Below are 25,826 nucleotides of genomic sequence, written 5' to 3'. Positions count from 1 at the left end.
TAAAAAAAATCAGTTGTCTATCAATTCCACAATTTATATAACATCAAAGGACTTACAAATGTATTATGTTTAATAAAATACCATTGCATAAAAGCAAGAAAACACAGTCGTGTGACAAAGAGCTCCTTCGCATGCACCCATTGTTTTCAAACCTTTGCCCGTAAACAGTCTTCAGACATGAGACTCTCATGAGTCACCCTCTTTACCGGTCTGTGTGGAGCTTCAGTGCGAATGTGTAGTCTACCCGGTCATAGGCACAATGCCTTCTCAGTTCTGAAGGTGAAACCACACAGAGGATGTGTGGTCCGATCTAAACCACCAGCACTGAGTAACAAACCACTTATTATTCCTTCTGAATAACATTTCATTCTTACTTGAATAAACCATTAGGAAGAATGAGCCCTCAGCTGGAAGCTGTGTGGATGCCTGCCAGGAGCGGGTACCTTATTTTGTAGCTTCTTAGCATGTTGAGCTGGCTTGATTTTTAACATTACTATTGCTGTTATTATTATCTGCGTATAAGACGATGTGGTCATTTGGAGTTGACTGCTGTTGCACACAGGTGAGAGTTTGATTTCACGGGCTAGTTTGTTGTGGAACATTAAGTCGAGCCGGGTACTGGGCTTCAGCGATAAGGATATCAGTTGCTCCAAAAGACAATGAGTAATTGTAGAGGTATTGCCAGCAGTATCCTTTTTTTTCCACAGACAGTGTAATACAGTCATCTGATTATGCTGTTCATGAAACCAAAGAATGTTTCTATTCTGCTCCGGCTCTATTGTGTTGCTCAGTTCCCCAGAGAAGTGAGTTACGTTCAAGAGTTGTGCTGACTCTCTGCCTGTGCTGCTTCCGCCGTGCTGCCCTATTGGGACTGAAGAGGATTGTTAAAAGATGCTTTAGGATGAGATGAGATGTTTTTTTTCCTCCCCTCCCTCCTTGTTCCTGCATAGAAAAGAGAAAACTCAAATACAAGGAAACTCCAAAGCGCCTAAAACACACATTGCATTGTACACGTAGTTTAAGGTGTGTATTGTGTGTTTTTCTGTGGTACGGAGGAGATGAGCTTTAAACCCTGCAGCATCGCGCAGTGTAGGCTGAGATTCGACTAAGGAAGAGAAACAGAGGCTGTCAGATGGAAAAGTGAAATCAACAAATAATTCCCTGAGAATAGGCAGAGAGAGTAGAGGCAGTAACAAAAATATCTCTGTGTACAAATATGAGAAATAGGAATACTACTCTTTATTTGACATGCAGCTCAGGCGCATATATGCAGGACTCTGGAGGTCAAGCCGGATGCAGTGGCTCAAGAGGAAAGGCTCCAATTTCACTTTCTCAGGAATGGGTTTGGTCGCAACCCCGGCCTGACCCTAAATCTGACCCCTCCTTCCCAGCTGCCCTTTCAAATACAGATACATGCAAAAATGGAGGAAATGTGCACCGATGCAAAAAAATCCCAACTTTTGCACAAAACGAAAAGCCCAAGTTTTCCTTAATGAGCACGAGCTGAGATCAGCTCAACAAAATAGATTTTCTGTTGCAGGTAAAACCCTCCGCAGTTGTTTTTGATTTAAGCCTCAGAACTCTTCAGACAGGCGCAGTGAGCGAGGGAACTCCTACGCAGAGGATAAATTTCCTCTGGACTTGCCCTGCTGCCACACTGTGTTGCGGTGCTCCTCTTGTCATTAAAAATAGACTTCTGCCCTTATGAAGCCAGGGGCCCCGTAGCATCCTGATCTATTTTGTGCTTCACGCTGTTCCCCAAGGGCTTTCTGGGTAGAAAAGTACTCCCATCACTGCAACAGCAGAGGGCAAAAGGGCACTCTTTCTAGCAGGGTCGGCGTCGTTTTATTGACTTTAGAAGAGCACACGAAAAAAAGGAGTTGCATTGCACAATGCGAAGAGGAAGCTGTTGCTTGACACCATCAAGCAGCTGATACTCAGGAGGTAATTGTGCGAATAAAGCCCATTTCTTTCTTTTTAATGTCTCCGATTGTGTTAGAAAAAGCCTGAGATATGCATCTGGAGATCCACAAAGCATTCTGGGTTGTTTTAGAGAAAATGAGACATCTCTTCCTCCCTTTCCTCAGCCCCATTACAATATCCACCCTCCTTCTCACCCTGCACTGAAAACCATAATGTTACTGCTATATTCATCCCCAGAGGGAAGAAATCTTTTTCGCTTACCCTCCTCTGATACGGGGGAAGGTCAGGGAGCACAGTCACGATTCAGTAACTCACTGAGGGTTGCCAACAATCCTTCTTCCTACTTTAACTCGGAGTGTTTGTGTGTTAATTACATAACAGCAGAATTTGGAGCCGTTTTATTGTTCTCATTTATTGCTGAATTATATTTGGCTTCCAGCAATCAGGAAAATAAGATAATCTATATAAAACTGTCATTCCATTTTACAGGGATGCTTATCCTGATTTGTCTTGTCTTTTAAACCCAGCGTGCTTCTTAACCTGTCTGCAGTTGCTGCTGCCTCTGCAGGCCACTTTGCTACCCACCTTTACCCCAGCCCTTCCTTTTTATGTTGACTCTAACTCCATCAAAGCCATGTCTTGTGTCCGTGATGGCTACTCTGTTCTGTATTCTTGTTTTTGCTTCTCTCAGCTTCAGGCTGTACATGTATGCACGTGGAAGGGCAGAGGGTCCAAGAATAGAGCCATACCTCTAAATATAATTAACTGCAGATAGGATACTAATCTCCTTTGGATGAAAGTGTCTCTGGCTGAACTAAAGTTCAAGGAAATCCTCTGTTTAAAAGAACTTTGTAAAAAAGTTTACTAAATTTGTGATAATAATTGTGTTAATTAATGGTGATCACAGTAAAGACTAAAAATAATTAGAGTTTGCCATGATTCCCTATGGTGGCTGTGGCAGGTCACCTAATGTAATCTGCCACTGTCGTCAACACAGTTGCACACCTGCGCTAACTCCTTATATATTTTGATTAACACTTTCTCCTTCCAAATACATGCTTCTTCTTGGCCTGGTTTTTAAAACATACGTGGACGCGTGCACGATCCTACGTGCGATTTCTCAGCCTCTTTGGGATCCAGGGTTCATCGGTTTTAGCTGAAGCAATTATACTAATTGGCAGATTACGCTTACGTTATTTCTTCTTTGATTCTCAGTCTTTAGTGCTACTTACTCATCCCCCCCCACTGTCAGTGTAAATCGATGACATTCAGAGTTCTCGCTGAACTCCTGAGCTTCCCAGACGCCCCTAAAGCCAATTAGTTGTTGGCAAAATAATTAAAAACACCTTCAGCACGACATTCAAAAATGTCTCAAACACATCAATATTTAGTCGTGGAGCATGATTAACGGGAAGGAGGCAAAAGGATGTTAATTACAGTTTATAGTCACATGATTTACTGCCATTGTTGTAAAGCATTGGCAGCAGAACGTACCTGGACAATTACGCAAACTCTTATCTCTGCCTCAGTGACTACACTATAATTTAGCCGCACGTCTGATTCGGCGTCTGATTCCTCCCAGTCTGTCACTCAAAATTACCTGTTTCCTTTTTTCTTTCCATCGTGTACACACACACACACATATTGTGGCATCCTCTCCTTAAAAAGAAGATAAATATTCAGCGGTTTCATTCTCCTGAAAACAGCTTTCATGCGCACACGAGAAAAACCTAACATTTCTAGCCATATGCACGGCGGTGTGGACAGTGTGGACGGTGCAGACGGAACAAAGTAAAAGTGAGTGTAGCCTTGGTGAGTTTAGAGGTTAAGAAGTAACATTGTAGAAGTTAAGCACACCTGGAGGCCACATGTGGATTACCCCGCCCGCCTCCACCAGCGTCCCCGGGTTGCAAAACTCCATCGTCATCATTACAGCTTAGGGTGGAGGGGATCATTAAGTCATTATTTATGTGCTTTCTGCTGTTTTATCACCTCCAGACACCGTCTCACAGTGCAGACACCCACACTCACGGTCCCAGAAGAATAACATAATTGTACGAGGCAGCCAGGGGGTCCCGTCTAATAGAAAAAGTGCAGACATTAACAGTCTGGGCCAGCTGTAGATACGATTCAGGCCCCCCCACCCCCATTAGGCTCATTTACACCTAGTGTTGTTTGTGTTTATTCACATGCTGCTCCCAGAGTGAGTCTTCACCGAGGTAGCAGAGGGGAAATTTTTACAGCCAATTTCCCCTTTACAATAGTGGTAGTTTACTGGACGAGCCCAGTTAAAAGCACGCTGCAAAACAGAGCGCTTTAAAGTCAGCAGCTTCCCGCAACGTGCTCGGAGCCTGTATAAGCAGATACTCTGTCGCAGGTATTTTTGTGCAGACTGGTTTATTTTAAGATGCACGTCCTTTTTGTCAGGGGACAAATCTGAATCCATTTTCACCCTCTCTGTTGTCATTTCACACCGTGATGGTTGATTGCAGTCATATGATTGCAGTTTACATTAAACAAAACGATAAAAAACAAGGATGGGTGAGACTCGAGGTGTAGAGGAGGTGGTGGTGGGGAACAGGCTGTGAAACAGAGCTGCTTTGTGCTGCACCTGGAGCCGTGGCTCGTGTGAAAGGCCGCGTAGAGTCAGCTCTCTGGACGCCTCGGTCTCCAAATACCACTATTTCCCCTGGTCTTTCCTTTCCCTTTGCTTTAAAAGAAGGGGCTCTCTTGCTTTCCCAGCTGCGCCCGACCGCCTCAACGTGAGTCTGCTCTGTTGTTTTTGTGTCCTGATTCAATTACCTCCGCAGGGCCGCTTTTCCTGACTGCAGAGATGCGAGAAACTCTTGTTTTATGGCATGCGGTATGTTTGATTTATGGAGATTCCAGGAACTCCTCACAGCAAAGCCACACTTCACCTCCAGCCCTTCTTTCCTTGCTCTGAAGTGCTCCTAAACTCCTCTTTGTTTCCACCTGAACCTCGATGTTCTCTTAATCCCCTCCATTCTCCTCCTCGCTCACTGCTCCTTTTGTTCACACCTAACCTCTAACATCCTTCTTCTCTTTACTCCAACCTCCTCCATCCCTGCCCTCTCCCTCAATTTTATCTCACCCAACCTCTACCCTTCATCCTCTCCTGCATCTCCTTCATCCTCTGTTCTTATATGCGTCTCATTATTACCGGCCTCTCTCCAGTAATCTACCTCAAGTGACCCTCAACGACTTTCTCGCCCCATCTCCCTCTCGACTCCTTCGCCTATCGCTGTAGAAGAGTGGGTCAGTGTGAGGCTCAAGGCCATTTTCTTCGTGGAGTTTCAGCCTTTCAGTCAGTTGAATAGCTCAGTGCCTCCGATAAATTACCGGCAGACACACTTGCACTCGCGCACATTTGCACACTTGAACAAAAATAACAGGCACAGCAGATATAACTGATGCAGGCATCCACTCGCTGGAGAGTGATTTGCAGTAAAGTTAGGACCTAAATTCGTTCTGACTTCATCTATCGACTCCACACGTTTGAGTGTAACCATGTGATAATTCCCTTTTGGGTTTCTGTGACGGTATTCTGTAGGACAATTCAGTTTACTGACACAAGACGGAAAATCAGAAGAGCTGCCTGTTCATATTTCACCACCACAAGATTTATACTTTGAGTCGATAAAATCGCAGACATCACAGCAACAAAAAGTAAGCAGATCTGTTTGAAATACTGCTGCCTTTTTTGATAACATGCCACCCGCCTCGACACTGAGGAGCAAATTCATTTTACAGGATTCAACAACTCATCTCTCTGAAGCAGTGTCTTTGTAAACAAATGATCTTGAAATATCACAAATTACATTTTGAAGTCGCTTTTGTTTAGCAAAACAGAAATAATGTGGTCAGGTGATCACGTGATCGCATCTTTACCAGCCTACACTGAGAAGAGCGCCGTGGGTGACCGCAGATTGCCGAGGCTTGCTGGGGAACCAGACGAAAGACCATACTGAAGCGCCGTTGAACCTGCTAATTTAGCTGCTGTCTGCGTGTGACAGCTATTTGTGAAACAGGAGGCTGGCAGAGTGTATCGTGCTCACAAATTGCTTTTGTGAAACATGCCTCTTGGTCTCAAGTGAGCCGATTGGTGGCTCTAATAACCAGTTTGGGTGCGTATTTCAGCAAATTACTGTCCCAAGTGATCGTCTCGCAGATCATAGAAAAAATAAATTCCTCTTTAAGACGCTTAATATCATTGTCCCCCTTGTCATTTGTCCAATCCGTTTACACTGATAAATCCAATTTCACACACAGAGAGGTTTGTTTAAACTGTCACGAGGTTGATATTGAGCTCCCTTTCCTGATTTCTTTAAGTTATGATTTGCTTAGCATGTTGCTGATTACCGGTGGAGACGTTTCGCCCCAAATCACATAAGTATAAAAGAAACACGCGCACACACCTGAGAGACGAGAGTGTGGATTTTCTTCTATATTGCCAAGAGAGGCACATTTCTTCACAGCTTCATAATTATCAGCACATAAAGCTGTTTTATTGTATGACTTACAAAAGACTGGGGCATCAAAAAGAGATTATTGTTACTGCTAAGACTTCTGCTGGTTATTTCTTGATTGAAGAGATCTGGCATATTTCTTAGTCTAACCATCAGTCCCAAGCCCAAAGACATTCTGATTCCACTGATATAAAATAGAACAAAAACAGAAAATCCTCACACTTCAACAGCTAATCTACAAACAAATTAAATCCCAATCATATTCTTTTATCTGTAACACATACACACTCTAATACTTGAGGGTTTGAGTCAGTATGATTTTTTGCACAGAGGAACATCCATGTAAATACTAACTACGGCCTAAAAAATATAGCCAATAAATTAAAAAATATGAACACTGTGACAGGCAGCATGATGCTGCAGTAGGTAGCTGCATCTCCCAGTACTCGGTCTTCTTCCCACAGTCCAAAGTCATGTATATTAGGTTAATATTTGATTCTAATTGGCCATAGGTGTGAATGTAGCATATTTTCCAGACCATTTCTCCTGCATTTGATAAGTGGTTAAAGTGTTGAGCTTTGAAGCTTTAAGTTTGGCATTTTGGCCGTCCCAATCTTAGTTTTAGCTAATGCTAACTACCTCAGTGTTTAAAGTGCATCCACAGACTCTACAGATGCATTAGAAATGAAATGTTGACGTATAAATAGATTGACCAACACAGAAGGCCTTTTAGCACAATTAACTGCACAACAAGCCATAAACACAGTTCAGAGGTCCAGTTCATCGTTTCAAATTAGCTGAGGTGGTTAGTATCATACAGCTAGCAGCTAAAGCAGCCTGTGTCATGTGTTATGGACATTATAAAAGATGGACAGTCCAGAGCTTTGATGCCATAAAATGAAGCCAGTGCAGAAGTCTGATCAGATCTATCAACATTAACCATCTAACAGTTTGTAATTCTTTCGGTTCTTTATGATAGAGTTTTAAATTATTATTTAGATATACTTGATATTTATGTGTGAATGTAATGGACATATGGGATTTGTTTACTGTCTATGTGGTTTAGAAATAATTGGTCTAATTGCATTAAATTGCATTTGCATTAGTATAATTTGCCTAATGATGAGGCGCTTTTTATGAAGGCCATGGATGAAAGTTAGCTAGCAGCTAAATCTGGTACAATACAGATGGTGATAGTTTCAGATGCCGTAGAAATCTGTGGAAAAACAGCTCTCTGTCTTGACCTCTGTTTACCTGCATTATGGACGGGCCTCAGGGGTCCAGGCCCACCTGGTAAAGACACTTTGCACCCTCAGCTAAATTCTGATGATACATTTTAACTATAAGTTTAAGTAATTCATACAGTTTGGTAAAACCTAAAATACCCATGTCACTGATACGTTATTGCAGTGTGAGCTCAGTTTAATTATTCGGTTCATAGTAGTTTAGTGCTTCTGCAGCAATCATGGTAAACAGCATGACTGAGGAGGACACTGAGGATGCAGGTCAGACAGTGGGAAGCACCCTTTATGTCTCTTTTAAACTAAAATGAGGTCATTCATCAGCTTGTGCAGCTAGTTTTAAAGCATGACTCTACTAAAACATTGCAAAACCAATGAAAATGTGTTGAGTGTATTGTGCACTCACAATCAACTGCAGTGGGTGGTGAGTTCATTGATCCACTTCTGCACTTGCAAATGTTTGTGTCCTGTTTGTCTCTGTAATTTAAGACATTTAGACTTTCTACCTGTAGCTCCATTTCTCTGTGAGTCTACTGGGTTTTTTAGAATAGCAAAGGGAGCTCAATGCCCCCCATCAAAGCTGGTTGCCCGTCCACTTCTTATGGTCTGCTGCCTCTGTAAACGCTTTCCTCGTGAGCTGATGGGCTCAGTCGCTCATTTCGTCCTTAATTTAGTCCATTTTGTACATCTTGGTCATACTGTGATTGAGTAATGATGATTATCTGGGGTACGCTCATGGCTAATGATTCATGATTGGTAAGCTATTAACAAATGAACATTTAACAGTCACCTCTATTCCTCTCATCATATCAGGATTCAAAACATCAAAATGGCGATGGCTAAAGTCCTCACCTCGAGTCGGTGGCTTCACAGTAGCTCCATTCATCTTATACCACCTCTGGTCCCCAAGCAGCTTTCACTTAACGTGGCTAAACCCCTAATAATGCTAACTTAGTAAAAATTAAAGATCTGAGTTGTGAAAAACAAACAAAAAGCTAGCAGCAGCTCTTTTTTTTAGTATACTGTAAACAAGTTTGTGTTGACTGTAAAGCTGGGCGTGTTATCACAGGGGTCTTTTGGGATTAACTTGTTTTTGGAGCCAGCCTTAAGTAGCCATTTGGGAAACTGCTGTTTTTGCTTCATTTTTCAGTCAAGGTGGTTGCTGTTTGATGCTAACGAGCTAAAATTAGACCGCGAGCTGATGCTAGCACTGTCTGTTGTAGGTTTTTTTGGTCTCTCTCTCTCTAATGACTCCTTAAACTTAAACTGGTAAAGTGAACTCATACTCACACCCTCAAAAAGCACACAAGTAAGCATAAACTGATAAGTGGGTCATGTGCACACTGACAAAGAAGCGCTTCGGCAGTAATAAATACTTTTGGCCCAGGTAAACAGCTGTGCCGTCACACACGTACACATTTTGCTTTTTCACAAACAGGCTTTAAGCTGGTGAAGAGACCATACACACACACACACACACCCACACACACACACACATTTACAGACAGAAACATCTGTTTTTGGCCTACAATCAAGCTCATATGGACCCCAGGGCCAGTGTGACAACAGCAGGCGAGACCACACATTAGATACTCCCACTATTTGTATGACTGACTGCTGGGGATTTAGAGCAGTCAGGGGGTATCAACCAAGAGCACAACCTGTAATTGTTCTTATAATAACACAGGAAGGTCTTTTCCAAATTAATACATGCCATAATTTCAGGGAAATTTAGGCCAGCTGACCAAAATCTCAGGAGCTTAATGTCTTATGTGGTTTTTAGGTGCTGTAATGTGTGTTTGTGTGTGTGTGCTCATGCTGCATGAATATGCATTGTGAGGGCAAGCTAACTTTTTCCCCCCATCTCCGCAGCAATATGAGGCAAAACCTAAACATAGAAAGTGAATTAATATATTAGAGTTAAAAGCGATGATATTCAGCTTTGATGTTGAGCCATCAAAGGCGTCATGAAACTGCACAGTTCAGAGGGGCAGTGTTGCGCTGTACTGTATATTTAGCTGTGAGCTTAAATTAGACGTGTCACCGCTATAGACACATGCCATGCGGGCTCACGCGTCTCTTCATCTGTCAGGGAAGTTGATGTAGCTGTTGCAGCTGATTAGATGATATTGTTTTTGCTCCCAGGTGGCAGTTTTTGGAGGACTGTGTTTGTATTAAACGCGAGGGGTGGTGGGGAAAGAGGGTAAAAAGACGGACAAAGATTGCATGTGTGTGTCCCTTTGTGTATTAATTTGAGTGTGTGTGTCGGCTCGTCCTTGTGCGCGTTCACTTCAGCCGAGCGAGAGCGCACAAAGTCCCTTCCTCATACCTGCCTAATCAAGTTGTAGAGGAGCCTGCAGCAATAACGGCTCCGAGTTAATACTGGCTGGCCCAAATACAGACTACAGCTTCTTACTCGTATCCTGAAACCCTTTGGAGTTTCCCCCCCACAAAACTCATTAAACGCCGACCACAAGCCTTAAGTTTACGCTTGCACACACTCATGCACACCTGCTGACACATGCATTCCTTTAATGATTATAGCCCATCCATCCACTTCCTAGCAAAACAGAGGGTGGGTTTTTTGATAATTATGTCTTTGCAGGTTTAAAAAAAAAAAAAAGGTTAAAGATATACCGCTTTTATGATATGTGGCAATTTCCAGCTTTACAAGTGTGTTTTATGTGCTATTTGTTCTGACAGATGTAGCATTCTCACTTTTTTGGGCTAGAAGACAGGCAGACAGACAGGATGTGTATCCTCACTCTTTGTAGCCTCGAATCCCTGATGCTATCTGAGATTTCTTTTACAGGAAAGTGATGACACACTATCAAAGTGATTGCTATTTGTTACGTCGCTCATTTGGGTCAATTAGAAGAAACTTATTATGTGTTGTCAGTGTTTTGGGGGCACAGTGACACCGTACCCCAAGGACTTGCAATTAGTCTGACTATGAATTCCTCAAATAGTCACTAGCGTTCGTCATAAAGTGTTGTTGCTACAAGGTAGTTCAAGGCAGCCGTGCCACGAGCTGAACAGAGAATAGCTGAAGAGTGAATGCTTCCTTTCTAAACCCGACACTATGATAGCACAGTGATATCTCTTTGAATGCTTTATTAAAAAAAAACCCACAACAATATTTTAAATTATGTAACACCCGGATCTTTGCAGTAGTTAAAATCGCAGTAGCACAGATTAAATATTTGCTTTCAAAGAAGAATTTGCAGTTTAATTAAAGCAAACAAGGAGGAAGGACACCTCCTGTGTCAAACTTTATGTTCAAATTAATAGTAATGTGTTTTATGTTGTGCCTCTCTCTGTTGTGAATGAAAATAACTTTAAATAACGAGAACTAAACTCTGCATGTCTGCTGGTTTTAGAGTACCCACTCAATATCACTGCTTTACAAATGTTACATTTGCATAATGCACCTATGTGAAACTCCCTTGGACCATGAAAGATTGAATAGGATATGCGGTTATGATGATCTTTGTCTGAATTTTTATTTGACCCGAGGGCACAGACGCCACCTTCAACTTGTCTGTGTAATGAAAAAACAGATGCACGCGTGTTGTGAAAACCTTTAGAGGAGATTGAGGGAAGATGATCCAACCCCAGACTGACCCAACTTCAAGGAGCGGTCTGCAAGCCTGAGCTAGACAGAACTCATGGCCAGGTGTGCTTTGCATATCTGAATGGGATCAAAATCAATAGCTGCAAGAGGCTACTCTGGGTATGAAGTGAGGTCTTCTTGCCTTTTTTATATTTGGGGAGTTTCTGCAGGACCTTCCTGTGCCGATACATGTGAGTATGTGAATGCTCCAACTTGGCTTTTAGTAATGCATTTTCTATGAAAGAATATCAAACCCCTTCCAGTGCATCACTTTTAGGAGCTGACATGCTCTCTTTATCCACTGAATTCAGACCAGAGGAAACCAACTATAGTCATAAAAACAGCCGTCCGCACAGTGTTCAGCCAATGATGCATTCGCTGTCTCAGGCAAAGTGCACTTTTCAGCCTAATTACAAGCTACTGCAGCTCTTTGTCTAACTCATTCAAAATAGCCTTGATTTTTTTCTTCTTGTTTTTTTATTAAAACCAGAACTGACCTCCCTGCTGAATGCTGCACAGCTTCCCTGAAGTGTTTTTCCTATTTTTTCTAAACCATCTCAAAGTCTGACTGCAAATGGCAATGTCAGCAGTTCTTTCACCTTGAAATACTGTAAAGCACATTAGTGAAGCGATGATTGAATGTGGCTCTGTGATGCTCAGTCCAAAATGGTCAGAATCAAAGGTGGAACTGATCAGGCAGGTTCAGGTCTTTGTTTGCAGTTCTTTGATTGTCCCTGTGTGGCCTGATATAATCTTTACCTGCTCTACTTTCATCACACCCACCTGTCCATTCTTTGTAGCGTAATTTAGCAGTACGCTGGTGGAGTGGATTAGCTGTGCAGTTCACGCTTTCTGTCTGAGGTTTCATGCTTTTAAAGGAGGGCAGAGTGTCATTGATCAGAGAGAGAGAGAGACAGTGAGGAAACATTATGGTGAGACCTGATTAGTAAGAGCGGAGCATGACGTGCCGAGGGATCAGCATCAGTAATGACACCCGAAGAAAATCTGCTTGAGCCTCAGTTTCCCAGTTTCCCTCTGAAGTTTGAAGTTTCCCCTCCTGTCCTTGTCTCCAAACGTGGCAGCTTCTTAAGTGCACCACCTCCCCACCTCAGTGCTATTATATGAAAGTCTATGAAACAGCCTGCAAAGGCAAATTTCACTTTGGGAGTTTTAACGATGTTAGTAGTTCCTGTTTGGTTTGGTTAACATGAGGCAGGGTAAAACTCTCACTAACCTGCATTTCTTCACTGGCACTTTGTCAACTTGTGCTCCAATTCACTACTTCTCATGACCTTCCAATTGGCATTTACAGAGGAAATCTACCTGCACAAAAGGCTTTGTCACAGTGGTTAATGAGCACATGGTGAAGGACAACCTGGTCATTAAGCCTTTGGACCTAAGTATGTAGATAATGACATCTATTGATGTGAGGTGGAATAATGATGTGGCGTGGTTTAAGCCCTTTTACCTTACAGTAATCCAGCCCAGTGAGTGTCTCTGTTAGAGGGGAAATGTGGGTTGTTAAAGCCGTCAGCAATGAGTGCTTTATAAATAGCGCTGGAGCGCTGAATATTCATGCCGCACATGGAGGATGGTGTTAAGGTTAATAAGATATTTTTAAAAAAAACTAGTTGATGAACAGAGATTTTAATATGCAAATAGGGCTCATCTGTCTTAGTGTGCATGAATTTTCTTTTACAATAATAATCAATATGAATTTTTTTCTTTTACAGAGGAAATGATGGAAGTTTTTCTTTCTTTTTTTTAGCATTGCATAAATGAGAAAATGCTGTCAGAAAAAATAAAATATTCCTTGCGCCCACTGTTGTGGAAAAATCTCTTTTTTTTATTGGAAACTTGTATTTATAGATACATTTTTAATCAAATACATATCGTATTAAATCTCAGCAGACTTTTCTAAAATAAAGCTCAGAAAATGCATAATAAAAGTAATTAAATGAGACTCATGCACACTATTCCACTCACTACTGGAATATTTAATAAATACAATGTTTAAGTCAATTTGCTTAATGCCTCAATCAACCCAACATCCACGTATATGAATTTAATGTTACTGATGGGGCTGTGATATTTAGATAAATTCAAGTTTTTACTTAAAAGCTAATGTTGCCAGATTGATGAGCCTGCTGTTTGCTAACTTCTGGGGTACATACATAAAAGTGTCCATTAGTAAGCTAATCTCAGTAGCTTGGACGTTATGATGATTGTGTTAATGGTAAATGGACTGGCACTCATATAGCGCTTTCCTACTCTAACTGGGCATTCACCCAAACACACACTCATTCATACTGGTTCTTTTTCCTTACACCTATAAGCTTTGTGTAACATTTGTGAACACAATGCATCGGAGGCTTATTGTTTTGACTGAGGATATTTAAACATATGGATGGGAGGAGCTGAAGATCAAGCAACTGATCTTCTGATTGGCAGACCACCCGGTCTCCCTCCTGATCTGCAACTAGCCTTGCAATATGTGTGTGAGATTGTGGAGATGCTGCACACGATGAAGGCAGATTTAGTAAGAACGATAGCATGTAGGTGTTTCACTTGTTATAAACGTATAGATGTCACCAGGAGAATTAAACAAGCAAATGAGGTCAAATAATATTAAACCTTACGTAATGTATTTTTGATATTTTATTTTTAGTCAGTTTCATGTCAGTGCATTAAAAAATCATACAACCCCAATGTAAATAAAAACAAATCATATTGATCGGCAAATCCAGTGGCTGATGATTTTATTCAAAATGGAACATAAAAAGTATCTGAAACTGAGACATTTTATTATTTCAATAATCAGTATTTGATTATTGAAATTATAGATTATTGCAGCAAAACATTTAGATGGGGTCAACAAAGGGCTGTAAAATAAAAAGAAACAGCTGTAGGAACATTTTACAACTAATTAATGTTAATTAGCAGCAGGTAAGTAACATGATTGAGTATAAAAATAGCATCTTATAGAGGCAGAGTTTCTAGGAAGTAAAGATGGGCAGAGTTTCACCATTCTGCAAAAAACTCAACAAATTGTAAAACCATCTTAAAATAATATCCCTCAACATAAAATTGTGAAGACTTTGAATATCCCATCATCTACAGTCTATAATATTATCAACAGATTCAGAGAATCTGCAAAATGACTCCGTGTGCAAGAAATAAGTCTGAAAATCACTATTAGATGCCTGAGATTTTGAATGAAGCTGTGATGAAAATCACTGCACAGGCTCAGGAACACCTCCACAAATAACTATCAACCATCCACAATTGTAGGTTAAAAGTTTGTTGACCAAAGAAGAAGCCATAAGTGAACACGATCCAGAAACACCACCGTCTTTTCTGGGACAAGCTTATTTAAAAAGAAGCGAGAAGTGAAGAGAAGCGAAAACAGTTCTGTGGTCAGATGAATTAAAATTTGACTTTTTAAAATGGGTGCAAAGACCAAGAAGACCCAGGACTGCTGAGCAGCTAGAATCCTATCGGACCAGAATGGGAAACATTCCTCAGTTCCTATAATTTGGACTGTTGTTAAAACAAGAGGAGATGCTACAGAGTGAGAAACGTGGCTCTCTCACAGCTTTTTTGAGACATGTTGCTGTTATCAAGTTTAGTGTTCAAAATTATATGTTTTCTATGTTCTATTGAGTATAAAATCTGGATTTATGAGATTTAAAATCATCACATTCAGTTCTTATTTGCATTTACACAGCATCAAACTTATTAAGAACATTACAGACATTATATTGTACAAAATTTGTTGTTTGATTGACTTTTTAAAGAAAAATCATTTTGCTGGATATCAGAAGCACGCTGCTATAAAAACACAATGCACTTGGATCATTCACACAATGATGGACAGACAGCTCAGCATATGTTAATGTCACTTGCCCTTTGCTTTCGCAGTTTTTGCCCCTCTGAGAGAGTGTTGCGAGATGTTGTGCTTGTTTCAAAACAGCCTGGCCTCTCTCATGGGGAAAATACGCTGGATCACACAGACGGAAATGCAATTACCGCCTCCCTGCAGAATCCTAATCACTGAGCCCTGATGTTAAAAGTTACCCTCTTTAATGTGGTGCATTTCAAAGACGTAGCACAAATCATTTGATTTACTCACTCGCGTCCTCACAAGATGTAAATAAGCTTATTAACCAGCCATTTTCATATGTTCATCCAATGACCTCAAGAAGCATTACCGACATTAATGCAACGGAGGCTCGAAAAACTTACTAGTGAAATTAATATATTTTAAATTTTTGTTTAAATTCTAATTTTTGTTGTTAGTGTAGCAGCTGGTTGTGTTTTCAGCTACAGCTTTAAGAGAATATAAACCGAGCTCCAAGCTAGCAAACTTGAATAAATCTTTAACACAGTTATTTTTAAAAGTGCAGGTGTGATATTAGTGCCTGTGACATAAATAACTGCAGAATCAAAACATTTGCTACACCTCCTAATTGTACCGCGGACTAAAATAAGTCTTCTTCTGGACGCCAAGTGGGAATCAAATGCCCAATTAAAGTCTTTACCCATAGGCCCTGCTCCTGTAGAAGTGAACAGGAAAGAGAAGGAGAAGAATTACTGAAGTAGCACATTCCATCCTTATATAAGTTTTTGCCTTTACATGGCCTCAATAGATCCAGAAATACAAGATGCCTGGGGCTAAGGTGTGCAGCTTGCCTCTGAAAGTGGCAGGAAGTCTTGGGCGTCTCTATTTTGAGGAGGCTAACTGTCAAAGTGGACTGGTCCGTTCATCTTGCAGTGAAACGCAGTCCTTCAAAATTCCTCAGTACCACGGCGAGGAAATAAAGAGCGAGACGAGAGAGACAGGCCTACATCTGTTTGCTCTGTGTAGCGGAGACACAATCACATCAGATGTCTGCAGGCTCCGTCTCCGACTCTGCTCCTCTCTTGTTCCAGTTTACCCTTGGGAGATAAGTTCGGGGAGATGCAGGCTCGGGCAGGCGCGTACGCACAAAGACCACTTCTGCTGCGTCCCTTCTGTGTTGAAACAGCTGCTGTTAACCAAACCCGTCTCTGCTTTTCATTAACGCTATAACTTTCTGCCATTGTGCCTATCTCTGATGTTAACGGGACAAATTACAAAGGCCAGACACTGAACAGACACGCACAGGCTTACACGAATGCACACATACGGGTAATTAATTGGTTCCAGTGGAGCCGGGAGCTAATTTACTATCCCTCCTGCCACATTTCTTCAGATACAGAAAGACTACTCATCTCAAGGCAGCTTTCTTATTGCTCCCTCCCCATCTGTAGGTCCCTTATGTGTGTTGAAGTATATCTGTTCATGTTTTTCTTTTTCACACCAAAGAGGTGGCTGTTGTTGTTTTTCAGGCATATAATTACTGAGCTGTAGGATTTGGCTGCTTGTTAGGCTTGTTTTCTTCGATGTGTTGATTGTAAGAAACATGTGGAAAGATTGATTACCACACACTTCTGCCTGCCCTTTTTGCCCTCTTTTGACCATTTGGGATTTTTGTTAGGAACCAGCCAACTTAAAATATAAAGAAATTTAAAAAATAAAAATAAAAAGCTATATTGAGATGGGCTGAAAAAGTATCGAACATCGGCTTGGTTAGAGCTATCCCACTTGCAGTCTGGTTTCTTTCCAGTAGCCAAAATAAACATCAGTCTTACTAATAAATCAGCACCGATTTATGTTTTCTGGTGAAATTGGGTTACCAGTCTTTTACTAAATCTGACTAATTTAGTAAACTTTTAACCAAACCAAAAGTTAAAAAAAAGTAATCTTACTCTAATACACAAAAGCTCTATTTGTTCGCCTGCAAACTACTCCTACATAATCAGGAGTTGAACAACCAAAATGGGAACACAGGTACATTTTAGGCCTCTGAACGTTCTTGTCTATATCAGATATTATGTCTTCATGTTACCTAGCAACCACCTACCAAAGTATGTATTTATACTGTGTACTTAAAACAATAAGATTTCAAGCCACGTGAATTAGTCCAGCTTTAAAAAACACTTTTTTTCCCAGCTTGTTATTATAATCTTGTCAGGTTCAAGTTATTGACATGTGTAGGGAAACAAAATGGCACATAATGTACGACCATAATAGAAATTATGAAATCGTCTTTGACTAAATGATGTTACAAAATCTGCCGTACCAATTGTCACTGAGGACAGTGCCTGACTGATGAGTGTAGTAGTGCCGTTATTTTTTTTGGACAAATAACAGTTGACATGACCCCTCAATAACTGATGTTTGTGTGTCCACCTCAACAAAACTCCTGATTGATTATTCTAATGGATCTGTTACCATTTTACGATTTAATTCGAATACATCAAGTGGTGTTAAAAGGCTTTTGGTCACGTTACATATTTTTGTGATAAAATACAAAGAAAAAAATATCAAGTGAAAAAATGACTTTATTGATATAGCTATTTAAATACAAAAAAATTACGTATGACAGTATATGTTGCAGACAAAGTGTTTTCTAGCACATAGATGTATTTTTGAATTAAACTCCTGTACAACAAGCTCATTTATACACAAGCTGATCGGATTAACCATTAATGCATATTCTGTTGTCATAATACGCATCAGGACGAGAAAAAAAAACATGACAACAAACAGATGTTGAGGCTTACTTTACTCAAAATCCACTTAATGGGAACAGCTTGGCACGAGCATGCAAGGAATTAAGTTGATGATTTTTGAGGAGTCACTTTAAGCTATGTATGGCATTATGTAGGTAAATAAAGATTGGGATCCAAAAACTGTCTTCTAAAAATCTCATCTGTCATGTTGCCAAGTTTAGACTATAAAAGTCCATGATACTTTATCTTGTTTTATGCTTCACATGTAAACCCGCACTAACAGATTTTCTGGCACGTGAGGAAAAGTGGAAACAGCCTGTAAACACCGTTTGATTTGCCAGACAAGTGTTTACACATCCAGCAGCAAATGCACTAATGTTAGCATTCATTTGGTGTCATGTTTGTGGCCACCAGGTTCAAATCCAAAAGGATGAGTTAAAAGAAGCTGTAAAAGTCTGTATAGCAGGGGTCAGCAGTAAGAATTAAGGACAATCCTGCATGTAATTAGCAGCTATATAGCAAAAGGACTGTGAATAGAAACAAAATAGCACCACAATTAAGTATTAACTTTATGATTAAATACCCTTTCTTGCTTTCCACCTCTGCTGCAGAAGATCAAACGGCACAAACGGCTGAGAGCGTTGCACAATCACAGCAAGCTCAGCTGAAGAGACTCGACCTCCCCTGTGGTGGAATCTATCTGTAAGGGATTTCATCCATCATTCCCCAGTCGTACTCTGTCAACGCTAAAGCTGATGATTGATTGCAAGATTAGTAATTGGATGATTCGAAACTGCAGAAGAACAGACAGAAAAGAAAAAAAAATATCTCCACTCACTGATTTCATTTCTCAGCTGAATGAGAGGAATTTACCCTTGGATGGCTGTAATTTTCTTTTCATTTGTAGCGTGGTTAACATCAAGCTAGCATTTCAATGCTCTTTTGGACGTATAGGTCGATGAGCCGGCTGGTCTTGTAGTTAGTGGTTTCCCTGTGATACTGGCAGAGCAGTGGGCGTCCTCGCTCTGTGTCTTCGCCTCAGAGGTTCAGCAGGCAGGTGTGTTTGTATGAATGGCAAGTCGGTTTTCGACTTTGTGTTCGTGCACAGCCTTAGACAGTGATAGTGTAATTTTGCACCGAGTGAGACAGCCGGCTGCCCGTTAGCCAACCATGTAATTAAAGCTTTAAAAATGTCACCATTCCTCAGTGGTGGGCTTTATGCCCCTTATCGCTGCGGTCCCAGGTGAACGTGCATGTGTCGGTATGAGTTTAGTGTTTGTATTTCCTGCACTGCTGCCGAGTTATTTGTCTGTAAGTCTTTGAGTGTTGTGGCCATTCCCGCGCTACGGCCTTGATCACTCATCAGATGGCACGGCTCTGCTAGCGCAAAGTGGCTCTGTTAATACACCTCACAGAGAACAAAGGCTTCTGAAGTGTAAGGAATCTTTTGATGCCAGTTTATTACCTAAGCAGTTAAATGTTGGGGAAATGACAGAAAAATCTTCAAACATCCACAAAAAGGATTGTTTTGATCATATTCAAGTTATGGGGAAAGAAAAACAGAAATCAATCAAGCGTTTTGGGGGTTGATGTTGATCTAAGTGTAAGCTGTGGTCGAAGACATTGATGAATTTAGGATTACAGAAGGGCCCAAAAAATTTTAATAACATGGGTGGCAGCAGAAAAAAACACTCCCCTCTCCTTATCAGAGAAGTGACTGCATTACACTGCTGAGGCGGATATGGAAATATCAGCTCTCAGTATGATGTTGTTTTTGGACAGCAGTGACAAACTGTGGGTTTCGTCTCTGAGATTTAAGCCACTCCAGCGCTGTAAGGTTGTTTTGACAACTTGGTCCCTGTGAACAGCGCCTTCTTGACACTGAGAGCAGCTCAGACACTAGCCTCGGGGTCTGGGCTGCGTGTCAGAGTCAATCAGCGCCTCGGCCGGCCACATTTCTTTTTTCTCTCTCTTTGTTTCGTTTGGTTTTGGAAGGTGACACTGTGACATCCCTCGGCAACAGCCTGGCCGTAAAGGTTAGGATAGGTGCACTGTTTGTATGATGATGGAAATTGGCACAGAAGGGCTGAGTGCGTGGTTTATAGATCCTGATTGCTGATAATCCTTTTTCCCTGTGTCTGTGCTGCATATAAATCTGTCAGGGCCTTTTTCACTAAGAAAACATTAAAGAAGCAGTTCAACACTTGAAGGCAAATATGCTGATTCACTTCCTTGAAGACAGGCATAAATCAAAGTGACAAACTGCTATTTTATGGACTTTATTGGAATCTCTTCAGATCTGAGTCAATATTTTTTTCTGTAGAGCAGTAATATGTTTTGTTGCTGCAGAATTAGATACACAGATATAAGGCAAAAAAGAGAGTTTGTACAATTCTAATGAGCTTAAAAGTCAGTATTTGTTCTTTGGTGTGACCACCTTGGTTCTTCAGCACTGTGTTAGGCAAGCTTTATGTAAAAAGTCTTCAGGAATGGTTCTCAAAGCTCTTCTTTGGATGCTGGCTGCCTTTCTCTGTCAAGACAATCCCACACTGCTCCAATAGTCCGGGCTCTGGGGAGGCCGATCCATGACTGATCCTTTGTACATTTTTTCTATCCAGGTCTGCATGTCCTGTACCGGCAGTGTGTTTGGGATCATTTTTAAGCTGAAAAATAAAGCTGTTGCCAATCAGACAAATTCCAGATGCTGTTATCTTTTCTTTGTATATATATGCATCAATTTTGACAGGATTCTGAACACAAGTGGCTGAAATGCAGCCCGGCTGTAAGCACTCGTAGATGGATGTCCACTTTCTTTAACTTCACCTACCAGGAGCTTTAAAGTTCACCAAATAAAATTGTCTCTCATTTGTTCTTCTGCACAAAAACTCCTGCGCACAGGTGACAACGTGTGGTTTTACTGCATAAATTCTTTTAATTATTATTGGTGTTGTTATCTTTGGACACAACTTGACTTTTATGTTAAGCTGAGTCTGCCAGCTTCTTATCTCTTTTAACAGACTCTATATATGAATATTTAGAATATTTAGGGTAAGTGACAAGATTTTTGGTGCCAGAGGCTTTCCGATTTCTGCTTGCAGTTTGCTTGTAGTTCAAGGTCTTTTGTTTGGGCATTTTTTTGTGGCCTACTGCTAAACCACTGATTTGGCAGAGCAATGAGGGACTGTATTTGCCAAAAATCAAACATAAGATCTGTTCATCTGTATTTTTAACACAAATCTGACCAGCGACGTGAAGCACCAATGCAGAAACTTCCCAACAATCACAGAATGACTTTTTTTTAGCACATGGTTGTTTATAAACATCAACAGAACATCTTCTCCTTCTTCTGCACAGACTTTTTAAGTAATTAAATAAATAACCAATACTTTTAAGCAATTTACAGTTGTGTTCATCTAAATTCATTTGCAGCATGGTGAAGGACATGGTGAGTGGAGGACTTAAAAGGATGAGCTTGTTGATTGACAAGATAAAATATTTTGTTTATTTGATTTGATTCTGATCTATAGATAGTGGTAAATACTTCTTGAGCACAAATGTTCTCTTTAAAGGAACTCTATCAATGATGTCTAGGCAACGTTGAAGATGTAACTCAAACAAACATCACAAAGACTAGAGGCTGGGAAACACCGCCAGCTGAAATGTTTGATATGTTGTCATTCACTCCAGTCAGCAAACTATAATAGGTTTCCAGATTTGGCAGTTTCTTATTTAGCCTAAATAAAAACCAAACAACTTCTCAGTGTGTTACTTCTCAGCTGAGAAGAAAAAAAAAACCCACTGAGATGATAAACTCTGTAATTATGAAGTCGAAGTGTAGGTCACGAGCTCTGGCTCTGCCTCGCTTTGACCTAAACTTGAAAGGAAACAGTTCAGGTCTGTACTCTGACCTCGTGTAATGGTTTTGAGTCACAGGTTATATCGCAGTACCTCCAGTAATCATAAAAGGAGAAAACAGCAACACAACCTCCTGCTGGGAATTGCTTTCTGGTGGCATGCGAGAGGATGTTTCTCTCTCTTCAGACGTGATGTCACTTTCCTGCCACATTTTGCAGGCTGTTTAAGCCGTGCCTCTCCTGTAGTTGCGTTGATGCACACATGCAGACCGCACTCAGACACGTGGTAAAGCATCAGCGCAAGTGCTAGAGAGAAAGCAGGCCGAGTAAAAATAACAGCAGAATTTGGGAAGCTCTGGGGAGTTAGGGTGGGACTGTCGTGAAATTGCTGGGTGTGTTTTTGAGCAAGACAGTGAAGGGAGTTAGTGTGTGTGTTTCTCTGTGGCTCAGTGAGTGTGTGCAAATATGTGCAATGTACGATTTAAGCGGACCAAAGCTATGGTTGTGGCTGGGCGAGTCATCAAGGCTGGTCCAAAAAAAGCCTTTCTACTCCGTACAGTACACAGCCTCCTGTGTGTTTGAAATTCATTGTGTTTTCCAGCCTGTGGGAAAAAAGTAAGCATGGAGTACAGGTTGAGCTGTGCACAAGAGTTACTCAGGAGCAATTATCTTAGATCTTAGATTACCTTAGATTGACCTTAAAATAGCAAAAAAAACCAACGAAAAAACACGTTTCAGCCAAAGGTTTGTGAAATGAACTTTAAGCTCTCAAACCGAGGAGGCTGCCTGCGATGTCTCACTGTACCACCAGAGAAGCTCGCGTCTGTTTCTCGTCCCCAGCGCCTGCGTTTCATCAACCATCTCGCCTCCCTCCATATGCCGAGAGCGGAAAACACACAGAAAGTCATGCACTTGTGTTTTCCGAATCTTACTCGGCAGTCCCAAACCCAACAACAGATTGGAATCATCATTCCAGCGAAGGAAAAATAAATTCATTATTTGCTCGATTTAATGTTTGTTCCAATTTCGACCTGTTTGTCGAACAGAATGGAATTTCAGCCTCACAGTCAGATTATGTGCAGGTGAAGATAAAAGACTACAGCGAGGAATATGCACTGACAAAGAAAGACAGGACGCACCCTGCTTCAGTCGGTACAAACTTAAGAAAAGTGTTCTTGGTTTTCGCTTGGAGACAAAGCTGTATTTTTTTAAATGTCCAAAACAATGTGAAGGAAAACTAATTAGCAAAGACTGAACTTCTAAGGGAAAGTTTTAATCTAAATGAAGAAACTTGAGTCTTACGTATCCACGTTTATGGTGTTCGGCTTTTGTTAGCTTTGGTTCTTTTTGTGTTGTGAGATGACTCTGCCTGTGTCGTCTTCTGCGTATGCTTCATGTGTCTCAGTTATGGTAAATCCTGTTTTATTTTAGTAATTGCTATGCTCTTCTTTGTCTTTATCCCTTTTACAGCCTTTATGATCACTTTCCAATGAGTTTTCCCAGTGTTATAGCAGTCAGTTAGTTCCCTGTGTTTTTATAGTCCACGTCCTCACTCACTCTGTTGTCAGTCTGACAGCAGGATTGACAACAGGAGTCAGGAGAACGCTGCTTTTGTTCTCTCTTTTTTGTCTGAGCTGATGTACTGAGCTCTTCCTGGAGTTTTTGTAGCATGTAGTTTTGTAGTTTGCACTTTGTTCAGCATTCCTACCTCCAGTGTCCTGCATTGGGTCCTCAGTGTTCATGTAGACGCATGTTCAACATAGCTTTCTTTGCATGAGGTGTCTTGGCAGATCCTAAAACCCCGCTGTAAGTTAACTGGGTATCACAATGATGGTTAGCACCATTCTTTGTTAACTGAGGCTTTCTTCATTAGACTCTATGATAAGGTCATTAAAACCGTGTCCAAGTCGTAGAGAGATCAAAAATGCAAGTTTGCTAAAAAATAAGGCAAGAAAAGAATGCAGACTGATAATGATTAAGCCTGTAAATTTCATAAAGATAATGCATACATTTTATTTGATAGATTGTTTTACTCATTCTAGCATAGCAGCCACACATAAGAAATCTCAAAGTTGAATCTTCATACTTTTAACTCTTTACCACCTGAAAGTCTATTAGAAGTATGCCTTGAAGTGCTTTTCTGAACTGACCGGTTTCTGTTGTATTTCAGGCCTGCTTATAGAACAAAAATAACATGGTAGTCTCTAATCTAATCTACTGTGGCAGACATCCAGTTTGCACAGCTTTAACTTTACTTCATAGCTTTGTGTGATGGTACTTCTAACATAAGGCTGACCCATACAGAGCCAGTTCCCTTCGCTGACAATCAGTATCACACTCACAGTGATTTTAGGCTGAAAATCAGAACATAATGTGCTCCGGACTGAGCCATGTGCTTAGCAGGTTTCTATAGTGATCTAACCAGGATAAAAGAGAGCCACCATTGTGACTCTAAAAACTTTGCCTTTAAGCTGTCTAATCCCTTGCTAACTAACTAATCTTCAAAGTACACCCCTTAAGGAGAAATATAATTTGTTTTTTGTCCAAAACTCAAATGTCTGGCAGCCTTTGTAGTCACGTAGCTTTTACACCGTTTCATAATATTATAAATACGAGTGCAGGAATCTGCGGTAATAGCTATGCTGTTTAATCGAGACATCAGTGAGAGTGGCAAAGTAACATATATAATGTAAAGGATATAGAGCATACATGCAGAGGCCTGAGTGTGTAACTGTTTACACACACACACACACTGACTTATTTGATCCAACTGTGGAGAAATTTCGATACAGAGTAAGAAAGCTGGAGTGTGAAATGCTTTTGGAGTTGGAAAAAACTGGGAGAGATGTTTACTCAGCAGTGTGTGTGTGTGTGTGTGTGTGTGTGTGTGTGTGTGTGTGTGTGTGTGTGTGTGTGTGTGTGTGTGTGTGTGAGAGAGAGAGAGAGAAAGAGAGAGAGAGAGAGAGGAACCAAGCTGTACATTTGCACATTTGATTTGTGCTTCAAAAGCCACACTGTGCAGCAAAGATAAGGTTTTGAAACAAGCCATCTGATCCAAGCGTGCTTTTCAATCCCACTCTTGGAGAGACACAAACAAAATTCTTTGCAAGGAATTAATCTGCCCTCTGATGTGGAGGGTCGCCGAGCGGAAAGGACCCTGCTGTGTTGCGATGAGCCTTTGATGGCAAAATCATCACTCCGTCATTCTCTCTGTCATCCGCTGAGCCTGTGAGACACCCAGCGGACTGAGGTGGACTAAGAGCATAAACACTGAGGGAAGAGGTCAGCGAAAGGTGGAGACAGAGGGGCACGCGGAGGGATAACAATATAAGACAGGGAAAAAAATCAGACCAGTGGCAGTAAGGAAAATCCCATTAGAGTCAGAAAATAACAAAAGTTAGAACACAGGCCAGTCTTTCTGTCAGTCATGTTGTGTTTCACACAGCAGTCATTCACTCAGTCAGGCACCTCATCAGTCTCTCTGTCAGTCAGTCACCTTGTTTGTTACTCGGCCACGTCATTTGTCAGTCATCCTGTCAACCTGGCAGGCACTTGGTTGTTTGTTGGTTACTCAGTAAAACAGCTAATCGTTTTGGCTACTCAGCTAGTTGGTCAATGCTTGAATGCTTGAGTCATTTGTTTAGGCATTTATTATTTCACCAGGTCACTTTTTCCACAAATAATTTTCTTCCATCATAATCTAATCTGTCAGTCTGACATTTTAGAAAATAAGACAGTCGGCTGTCCCTTTCAGAGCGACGCATCTCCATTTCTGTGCGCGCTTTGGTCTAAACACAAAATCACAGAAACCAATTGGCAGACAGAGACGCAGAACAACAAACCAAAACTGGCAGTAACCCACCTGATAGACAGAGTGATAAACAGGCAAACACCCAGCCAGTCACATTCCAAATACACACATACAAGTCTGCAGCTTTACAAGCATAGAGCTTTATAAAGCAGCTAGTGTCTTTGTGTGCTCTGCTCTAAAGCAGAGTCTGGGTTGATTTTACTGGTGGTGTGCTGTGGGGCCATAGAGAGAGTGAGAGTGAGAGAGGGAGACCAGTGGGAGTGAGAGAAGCATCTATCAGCACCGTGGTGTGACCCCGAT

General features: G+C 41.1%; 1 protein-coding gene across 5 annotated transcripts in view; it reads left to right on the top strand.

Moving 5' to 3' along the window:
- Positions 1 to 25,826, top strand: part of sema5a (sema domain, seven thrombospondin repeats (type 1 and type 1-like), transmembrane domain (TM) and short cytoplasmic domain, (semaphorin) 5A) — a 140,033-nt gene that overhangs the window by 7,964 nt on the left and 106,243 nt on the right. Inside the window, exon 1 of one of the 5 annotated variants that reach the window (XM_039617767.1) lies at positions 4,665 to 4,685. The exons of 3 other annotated variants lie outside the window; for them this stretch is intronic. The gene's annotated coding sequence lies outside the window, so the exon portion shown is untranslated. Of the gene's footprint in view, positions 1 to 4,664; positions 4,686 to 7,339; positions 7,364 to 25,826 lie in introns of those variants that run through there. One more of the 5 variants, XM_039617766.1, reaches the window with a different exon arrangement.

This window comes from Oreochromis aureus, linkage group 9 (genome assembly GCF_013358895.1).
Source record: "Oreochromis aureus strain Israel breed Guangdong linkage group 9, ZZ_aureus, whole genome shotgun sequence".
NCBI lineage: Eukaryota > Metazoa > Chordata > Actinopteri > Cichliformes > Cichlidae > Oreochromis > Oreochromis aureus.
Note: the sequence above shows the minus strand (reverse complement) of the source record. Positions and strands in the feature narration are given on the sequence as shown.